Raw genomic sequence first — 10,919 nt, forward strand, 5'->3', positions numbered from 1 at the left:
GGACAGCCTTGATTAATCCATGATGTTAGAGAAAAGTTTCAAATATGGATCAACTATCTATAATGCTAATTTTAAATTAGAGATAGATAACACTTTGCAAATCAAATACTGATCCACTTATTCCCTTGCTTTTAAAAAAAAATATCTAATTGACAAAAGCATTATCTTCCTCTATTAGCATAATCACGCAATTTTTTGGTCATCAATGTAGTTTATTATATTTGTAGCTTCCACACTATTGAACTAATCCTACATTCCTGGTATAAATAAAAAATGGTAATAATAAACACTCATCTTAAAATGTGGCTATAAACTCTTTACTAAGATTTTCTCTATTTTTGTATTTGATATTTATTAAAGATATTGAGTCTACATATGCTTTTGCTGTGCTTTATCTTCCTTATTCTGACTTCTCAAGTCAATATTTGTTTTATAGAAGTTTGGTAGAATTTTTTCCTTTCTTAATTTTGCAAAAAAATAAAGAAATTTTCCAAATTTTATTTTCAAATATTTAATAAAACTAATTTCTAAATTTATCTCATTTGAAACACTTCCCATTCCTTTGTGAGTTACTTCATAGCTTGCTAAATTTATTTTTGTGTTCTGCGATTGGGTTACTTCAATTTATTACGTTTTGTATTCTTAATCTGACTTTTTGAATTCAAATACATTTTGTAACTATTATTTGTTCCTTTTCCAGTTTTTGCTTTCCTTTGGTTTTTACTTTTAATCCAATTTACTGACTTCCTATTTTTCATTCTTGTTAATGAAACTATTTAGAGGTATAAAAATTTCCCCTGAGGCCTGTTTTAGTAGATCTCCAAAAGTTTGGTATAATGTCTTATTGTTATAATTTTATTTAACTAAATTTTCTTTTTCTTATAGAATTTAAACTTTGATCTACCAGTTTTCTAGGATTAAATTATTTAGTCAAATTAAGAATTCTTTCTTAAAATGCTCTTTTTGTTATTACTGTTAGCATTTGTCATTATTATCAGCATTAACTTTGTGGTGAGAGGTATTTAATATTTTTGTTTTTATATATTGATTAATGGGATTTTTAATGTCTTTTTGTGATGTTCTCTAATACCTTTTTTTAAGATTTAAATTTATTTATTTATTTTTAGTTTTCAACATTCATTTGCAAAAGATTTTGAGTTCTAAATTTTCTCCCCGTTTTTCCCTTCCCCCACACTGCAAGATGGCATGCATCCTGATTACCCCTTCCCCTGGCTTGTCCTTCCTTTAATCAACCCCCCTCTTTTTCCCTTCCCCTTTACTTTCTTGAATGGCAAGATAGATTTCTGTACCCCATTGCCTATATATCTTATTTTCCAGTTGCATGTAAAAATAATTTTTTAACATTTGTTTTTAAACTTTGAGTTCCAAATTTTCTCCCTTCTTCCTTCTTTTCCCACCCTCACTGAGAAGGCAAGCAATTCAATATAGGTTATACATATGTAGTTATGCAACATATCTCCATAATGGTCATGTTGTCAAAGAATAACTATATTTCCCTCCATCCTATCCTATCCCCAATTATTTTATTTTCTCTTTTGAACCTGTCCCTTTTCTAAAGTGTTTGCTTCTGACTACTCCCCCAATGTCCCCTCCTTTCTATCATACCCCACCCCTCTTATTCCCTTCCCCGCTACTTTCCTGTAGAGTAAGATACTCAATTGAGTGGGTATGTTATTTCCTTCTTAAGCCAAATCCAATGAGAGTAATGCTCACTCATTCCTTCTCATCTCCACCCTCTTCCCCTGCATTGTGAAACCTTTTCCTTGCTGCTTTTATGAGAGATAATTTACCCCATTGTATCTCTGCCTTTCTCCTTCTCCTAAAATATTCCTTTCTCACCCCTTAATTATATTTTTAAATATCCTTCATATTCAACTCACCCTGTACCCTCTATCCATCTATTTACCTATCTATCTGAATGTCTATCATCCTTCCATCTATCTCTCTATCTCTCTATCATTCTATCAATTTCCTGCAACCACCCTAATACTGAGAAAGGTCTCATGGGTTACAAATATCATCTTTCCATGTAGGAATGTAAACAGTTCAACTTTAATAAGTCTCTTATGATTTCTCTTTCCTGTTTATCTATTCATGCTTCTCTTAATTCTTGGGTTTGAAAGTCAAAATTTTTATTCAGCTCTTGTCTTTTCATCAAGAATGATTGAAAGTTCTCTATTTCATTGAATCTCATTTTTTTCCCCTGAAGGATTATACTCAGTTTTGCTGAGGAGGTAATTCTTAATTTTAATCCTAGCTCCTCTGACCTCCAGAATATCATATTCCAAGCCCTACAGTCCCTTAATGTAGAAGAGGCTAGATTTTGTGTTATTCTGATTGTATTTCCACAATACTTGAATTCTTTCTTTCTAGCTATTTGCAATACTTTCTCCTTGACCTGGGAACTTTGGAATTTGCCTACAATATTCCTAAGAATTTTCCTTTTAGGATTTCTTTACAGAGGTGATTGGTAGATTCTTTAAATTTCTATTTTATACTCTTTCTTTAAAGATGATGATTAGGCTCCTTTTTTTTTAATCATGGCTTTCAGGTAGTCCAATAATTTTTAAATTATCTCTCCTAGATCTATTTTCTAGGTCAGTCATTTTACCAATGAGATATTTCACATTGTCTTCTATTTTTTTCATTCTGTTGGTTATGTTTTATAATTTCTTGATTTCTCATAAAGCCATTAGCTATAGTTTGCTCCATTCTGATTTTTGAGGAAAGTATTTTCTTAAGCTTTTAGACCTTCTTTTCCATTTGGCCAGTTCTGCTTTTAAGGTATTCTTCTCCTCATTGACTTTTTAGACTTCTTTTGTCATTTGGGTTAGTTTATTTCTTTAAGGTGTTATTTTTTTCAGTATTTTTTTTACTCTTTTTTAGCAAGCTGTTGACTCAATTTTTATGATTTTCTTGCACCACTCTGATTTCTCTTCCCAACTTTCCCTCTATTTCTCTTAATTGATTTTCAAACCCTTTTTGAGCTCCTCTATGTCCTGTGACCAATTCATATTCCTCTTGGAGGTTTTTGATGTAGATTTGACTTGTCTTCTGCTTGTATGTTTTAATCTTCTTTGTCACCAAAGTAAGGTTCTGTAGTCTGAGTTCTTTTACAAGGTTTGGTCATCTTCCCAGTCAAATGTTTGCCTTTCTAACTCTTTGTGAAGTTAGGATACAGATTCCAATGGGTGTGGGGATGGGGATGGGTGTGCTGTCCCAGGCTTCAGGGATTTTGTATGAACCCTTTGCAACCCTCTCTTGCATGTGTGGTAACCTCTGTAGGTGCTGTTGCTGCTGCCACTGCCACTACTATACTCATTTCCCTGGGACCAGATCTGGCCAGAATGCGCATTCTTTTTTCACCCAGGTGCCACAGAGTTTTCCCACCGAATTTTTTGACATTTGTGGGTTGAGAAGTCTGGAAACTGACACAGCTGTCAATGATTCAGTCCCCTGAGGCTTGCTCCAGCCTGTCTGTGTTGGTGTGGCTTATATAGGACTGTGTTCTGCTCCCTACCTGGTGTGAAAGACCCTTCTTGTCAACTTTCCAGGTTGTCTTGGGCTTGGGATTTGTTCCACTCTGTTATTTTGTGAGTTCTGCAACTCCAGAATATGTTTAGAGTTATTTTTTACAGATATTTGGAGGGCTTTTGGGGAGAGCTCAGCAAAGTCTCTGCTTTTACTCTGTCATCTTGGCTCTGCCCCCTCTAATATCTTTTGGTGAAGGTCAAATGAATAGTCGAGAAATATGCATTTTTTTTTAAATTAAGTCTGTAATCATCAAAGGTCTATTGTATTTACCTTTTCTAAAATTCTAATTAGATTTTTAACTTTATTTTGTTGTTATTGTTGTTAGAGTTGTCTTTTCCTAAATGGAGTAGGTTGAGGTCCACTAAGATATTTTTGTTGTAAATTTCTCTTTGCTATTTTGATTACTTTTTGCTAAATTGATTGCTATATAATTTGGTACAAATATTTTATGTTGATTTTCCCCCATCACCTACAGGGCTTTAAGGCATAAACTAATTCCTTTGCTAATCTCCTTTAACTATGTATATTACATACTTACCTTGTTGACATTATGACTGCTACTTCTGATTTTTTAAAAATATTTGAATGAGTCATAATAAATTCTGATATAGTGCCTCATTTCAACTCTGTGCAAATCTTTACATTTCAAATGTAATTCCTGTATACAATAAATTGTTGGGTTCTGCTTTCTAAGACATTTGGCTAATGTCCTCCATTTGATGAGTTCATTCATGTTATTCTCATTCAGGGTTACATCTGTGAATTGTGTATTTTCTATCATCATATCCTCAAACCATTTTTTTCTCTTTTTTTCCCCAACCCTTCTTTATGAAGAAGGAAGTAGAGAAAAGAATTTGAACAATACTAGTGTTTTATAATTAGAATAGAAGAAAGACAAAGGAAATGATTCTGATGAGGAAGAAAATGGGCACCAAAGTTTAAGCACCCTCCCAAAAGTCTTGCAGCCCATTTCTTTTAGAGACAGGAGTTAAATAAAAATCTTCCTACTTATGAGGTAGTTCTCTAGTCATTATTCCATATTGTCTTTCTTTGAGGCTACAGAGGGAAATAAAATTTATCCTAATTAAAAAAAAATAATTTCCAGTTAGTTAGTGATGTATAAATGAGGTTGCACTCACACATCCCTGTTAGTTTCACATTTCTGAATATTCTGAAGTTCAAAGAAAGTGAAGGAGAACATGGGACAAATTGAATGATCATGGAAAGTTTCATAAAGGAGATAGTACCTGGAGCATTGGTGGAAGAAAATTGTTCTGACATGTGGAAATGAAGAAGGAATATATTCCAGACATAGGAGATAGACTGCACAAATGTACTTAGGTAGGAGATGGAGTATTGAAATAGATCTCATAATTCCTTAGATGCACTAATATGAACAGCAAAGGATAAATTCCGATGGAAAATAATAAATTCTAAAATATTGTGTGTTTATCTTTGGAGGAAGATAAATGGAGTGGGAAGCTAAGTGGTGCAGTGGTTAGAGCACCAGTGCAGGAGTCAGGAGGGCCTGAGTTCAAATCTCACCTCAGACACTTGACACTCCCTAGCTGTGTGACCTTGGGCAAATTACTTAACCCCAATTGCCTCATCCTGAGCCATCTCCAGTCATCCTGTTGAATATCTAGTCCCTGGATTCAGATGGCTCTGGAGAATAAGTGAGGCTGGTGACCTGCACAGCCGTCCCTCACTCAGAAACAAAGTCAAGTACAAGTCGTGCCATTATTACTCTGATGGCATGGCCTTCTTCAGCAGTGAAGGATGAACACACATAGATAAATTAAACTATGATTATGTTTTCTTCATCTTAATGTGATCTCAGGAGCTGTTTTAAATCACTCTTGTCATTTTTCTACCCACCCAACAATCATTGTGCCACTTAAGTCATTGGACAATCAGCAAACAATATCAGAAACCTTCAAAAATTAGACAATAAGGCAAAAATTATCTACATGCTAGTTTATGAGTTTTGAATGTAAAACAATTTTAATAAAAAGATTGATTTTGCTAGAGATTAAGTAATTCTCTAAAATGTGTGATGAGATATCACATTAGCTCATTTAGTGTTTGATATGATAAATTATTTTGAAATTTTTTTGTCTTTTCATAAATTTTGTGGGATCTTCTTCTATTTTGATTTGTTATGATTTCCCCACCCTCCATTCATAGAAAACTAGAAAATACAAAAAAAAAAATCTGAGAGGTTTCAAAAATAAGGGATAATTTTAAAGATAGCTTAAATAAGTTGCTGAGTACCTCACCAAAGCCAAATTTATGAATGGAAATGAAGCAACTAGTAATATATTAATTGTTTTAAAAAGTGGAGAATAAGAATAAAAAAGTAAATTTATAATAGCACAAATATTTTAAAATAATATATTGAAATGCTAATTTTACACAAAATATATGAAACCTATTTAATAATTAGAGAAAAATTGGTTTAGATTTGACTAGAGATTTGTCTTATAAAATTATTTGTTAAAGATAGTGATCTTATCTCAGTTGTTTTCTTAATTATGCAAAATATACATAGGGATATTTATTATAGGATAGGGTATGGGAGAAAGGGAATCAAATTACTAATCCTTGGAGGTTAAAGTTGTCTTTATTTCAAAAAAAAATTATTGATACTTTTTAAAGATTTTCTTAATTTCTCAATATATTTCTCTCCTTCCCCTTAATGTCTTTCCCCCCAACCCCATTCATCACCAGTAAGAAAGCCATCAAGTTACGTTTGTAAGTGTTGGACTGAATTGAATCAATCATGAAACACACACACTACCCAACCAAAAGGAGCTAACTATATGATCTCTATCTTGACGTCTTTATAAGGTGAGAACACATCTATTGAATTGAAGAAGGCTTGGATAAAATCGGGAAGTTATTTCAAAATCAAGCATTTTAATAGTAGGCCAGCACAGTGTTGTAGCAGTGCCAGCTAAAAGAAGAAATAGTAAGAGAATTCAACATATTTCCTCAAATATCCTAACCTACCAGTTCTTTTTTTTCATCTTATTCATTTCCCATAACCAATTCCTCTAACCCACCTCAGATACACAGAGAAATTATTGTGTTATTGATCTGTCATTAACCAAAAGTGTTTCAGTCTCATGTTCATAAACTGGAATTCTTTACATGATCAAAATATTTTATCGTTACATCTTTTGCTTTCCAAAACCCTGATCTTTGGCTTCACTGGTGATCTCTGAGCCTTCCATTCCTTAGTTATTTCCCAAGCTTTGACCTTGGTTACACTGCCATCTCCTCTCCATCTTGATCCATTGGGTCACCAGTTCAATTCTACACTACTGTCTTCTCTCTAGTACCTTGTCCTATCACTCATTTAGCTCTGCCAGATCTCAGCATTGGATTATTACCATCATGGGGTCCTCTCTATTTACTTCACATGATTAATGATGCTAGAGAAAATTATGAATTCATGATGTCTGAATGGATCCACAACAAATTTATGTTATATAATTGATCTTTCTTGCCCCAAGGCAAACCTATTATACCTCCCTAATGTATTTGTTCTCTCTCACTACAATGTCTTTTCTAAATCGTTTCATCCATTCTTAAATCTCCACTGGCATCCTGTCCCTTCACTCACTCAGTTGCCTTATATTTTCCTGAAAAAGTTGATTCCATTTACCTTTTTAACCTTCTCTGCATATTACATTATTCATATATCTTCCTCATGTTTAGTCTTTTTAGACAACTTTTCACATTCTCGTAGACAAATTAGCTCTATTCATATTGATCACCTATATTAACTCTTATTATCCATTTTCCTTATTACATAAGAAAAAATATTGAATGCCAACCATGAATTGATCAACATTTAATAAATGCTTTTTATGTATTAAGAATCATGCTAATTACTGGGAATAACAAGGCCAAATGAAATAGTCCTTACCTCAAAAAAGTTACTATTCTATCAGAGGAAACAATGAATGATTATTTTGATATTTTATCTTGTTTTACTCACTCTTACCACACCACATACCTATTAGTACAGTACATCTATAAGTAGGCAGTATAAGGTAACAGTAATAGGAAGTCAGATTGTAAAAGGAGGACATAGAAGTCACTTACAACTGTCACATAAATTAAGGGAGCATAAGTTACTTGCAAACAGTCTCATAAATTAGGACAGCATATGACTCTGACAATAGCCCATAAATTGACTGAGGTCACATTCTGAAACTAAGAGCTAAATGAGAGGAAGACAGCTAGGTCCTCATCCATGCCCTGGGTCTATAAGTTTCTGACAGTAAGACCAGCAACACCTAATGCAAGTAAGGGAACCCTAAGGTGATGGTGATAACTTGGAGATGGTTTATATGTTAATGAACTAAACCCCAAGTTGCATGGATAAGAGTTAGTGTGTTCACCACGACTAAAACTCCATAAAACTGGGACCCCAAATTCCTAACCCTTGAACATTCCACCTGCTTCAGATCCATGCTACTCAAGTACTCTCAGCTCTGACCAACAGATCAGCAATTACCACTGTGCCCCTTTCCTTCCCCATTGTCTTGCCCAAACAATCTACCACCCCATTCCTTCACCATCTCCTCCTTCAACTCCATCCACATTCTGTCTCTGCACTCCCAGAAATGGCTCCTTCTATCCTCTATGTGCCATTTGTCTCTGTACCTTATTAAAGTTCAATTCAATTCAGTAAAAATTTATGAGGCAACTAAGTTGCTCAGTGACTAGAGTACCAGCCCTGGAGTCAGGAGGACCTGAGTTCACATTTAGCTCAGATACTTGATATAGTTAGGAGCTGTGTGACCTTGGGCAAATCACTTAACCCCAATTGCCTTGCCTTTTCCCGCTCCAACAAATTATTCAGTGCCTACTATTTGCCAAATATTGTGCTAAATGTTGGGGATACAAATAAGTAAAAGAAACACACTCCTGAGTCTCAAGGAGCTTACAGTCTAATGGGGGCAGATAACATATAGAAGGAAACTGAAATGAGGACAAGCATGCTAAGGGGCATATTGTTCCATAGAGATGACAGCAGGAAGAACTGTGGAATATATCACTCCCTGTTTGCTACCATCATAGTCTTCTCTGGAGGGTATCTAAAGAATCTGCCCCTTGAGATTTGGAGTAATGTGGAGTGAGTCTATAGAGGTAGTATCAGTGAAGATTGTGGAGGTCTTTAAATGCTAAATGAAGTTTATATATTATTCAAGGACTGGTCTCCAATAATATACGACCCTTTAATAATGCGTAATATCTACTGCTGCTACATGGATCATAAGAAGAAAATGAGGGGCATCACCATTAGGTGCACAGGGATTAAGAAATAATATGGCTGGTATTTTTATGATAGCCATTGTTGTTAACAGGACACTGAACACTGACAATCACAAAGTAAATGTGTTCATATGTATAAACACATTTCTCATTATTCACAAAATTATCCAAAGCAGCTGTCAAAACAGCATCATAAATTCAGAGTATAATGCAAACAGATTGTGATTTTTGGTGAATGGCATTTTTTGCTAGTTACTAACCCCTAACAGGGATATGTATGTGAGTAAGCATGTGTGTCAGTTATGCTGAGATATAGCATATAAACTATTCTTTAGGAAACATTTTACAAATCTATAATATCCATATCCTTTTATTAATTATTGTCTTGGACTCAAGGAATGATTATGAAAATTCATTTAAATTAAGAGTTATGTTAATGTGCAATCATTTGTGATCAGCTGGTATTTATTAATCTTTTTTTTAACTTATGCCAGCTATCAGCATTATATTATTTACTGTTTATTGGTTGTGCATTTCCTTTTTAGGTCCGTAAAGTAGAAATGCTGTTTTATACCATTAGGCAGTTTAATTTTATAATGTTGGGGTTTTTTTAATCACTTTTACCACATTTTATATCACCAATTTTACTACTTCCTCTACCCTCAAAAATTTAGTAAAGTCACTTTTAATAGCTAAAATGACAATATATTAGGGGCAGCTAGGTGGATAGAACACTAGCCCTGCAGTCAGGAAGAACTGAATTCAAATCGGACTTCAGCCACCTGACACTTAGTAGTTGTGCTACTCTGCCCAAGTCATTTAACCCTTATTTTCTCGCAAAAAAAAAAAAGAGAGAGAGGATATTATTTTTGCTGAATGTGGAATTAACTCCACAATTAAATAAAAACAATAATACTCTTTGTGTCCTAAGTACTATTGTTTTCTATTTAAGCTTCCTGATATTTAATTTCAACATTGTCATTAAATTCTCAAACTAAGACTTCTATTTGGTTGTCTATATTTTCATCTTAAAATCCATTTTATTCAACAAGATAGTATGTGTTGCTAAGACTTATAGCCATTATAATTGAAAATTAAATATGATTACTTCCTGTTTTTCATCATTTTGAAACACTTTAGTTAGATTTTTGATTCAGTAAGCCTTGTGATTCAGAATTCTAGTCAGCTTTTCCAAAAGTGTTTTTCTCTGAGTTTCAGAAAACACTGGCTATCAAGAATCTGCATTTTTAGAGTGGTACAAATACAAAACATGAATACAGTGCTGTCCAGCTTGACTTATTTACTATGACAAGCCAAACCACCTCAGGGCAGCCACCATTCAATGTGAATTTCATGTTTGATCTTTCCCAGTGAGCTTATTAAATATGACATTGATTCCCAGAAGATATGAGGGCTTTGGGCCTGGTTACACAGTCTATATGTGACTGAAATTAGACAACCCAACTTTGTAATATTTCAAAATAATTTAAGGTCATTGGATTGTGGATCAAAGCATTCATCATGCATTTTAAATGAAAAAAATGATACTCATCACTTATGCTTTAATGTTCTTTTCACGTATTTATAAAATGTACACAATTATTTGCATATGTTTTGTGACAGGGTAGCATAGAATGAAGGCTATGCTGTAAAATCAAAAAGACCTAGGTTTAAGACCTATGTGAACTACTTACTGAGTGACAGTGAGCAAGTCAATTAAATTCTTAGTCCCTAAATGCTCACTAAGATATATTATAGAGGAATCATCAATCCAGACCAGTGAAAGAAATATTTTTTCAGTAGTATTTTTCTGATGAAATTACAATTCTAGTCTGGGGGAGGAGGTATTCGTAAAAAATATGTATTTCCCCTTTGGGCTGTAAGAGATAGACAAATAATAAGTTCTAATATACATACATACATATACATGTGCACACATATTTGGTGCAGAGTATAGAGCGTCTGAGCTGGCATCTCAACTTCGTGAGTTCAAATCTGGCATCAAATACTTACTAGCTGTGTGACTGTGGGCAAGTCACTTAATCCTATTTGCCTCAGTTTGCTTATCTATAACA

Source organism: Notamacropus eugenii, chromosome 2 (genome assembly GCF_028372415.1).
Source record: "Notamacropus eugenii isolate mMacEug1 chromosome 2, mMacEug1.pri_v2, whole genome shotgun sequence".
Lineage (NCBI taxonomy): Eukaryota > Metazoa > Chordata > Mammalia > Diprotodontia > Macropodidae > Notamacropus > Notamacropus eugenii.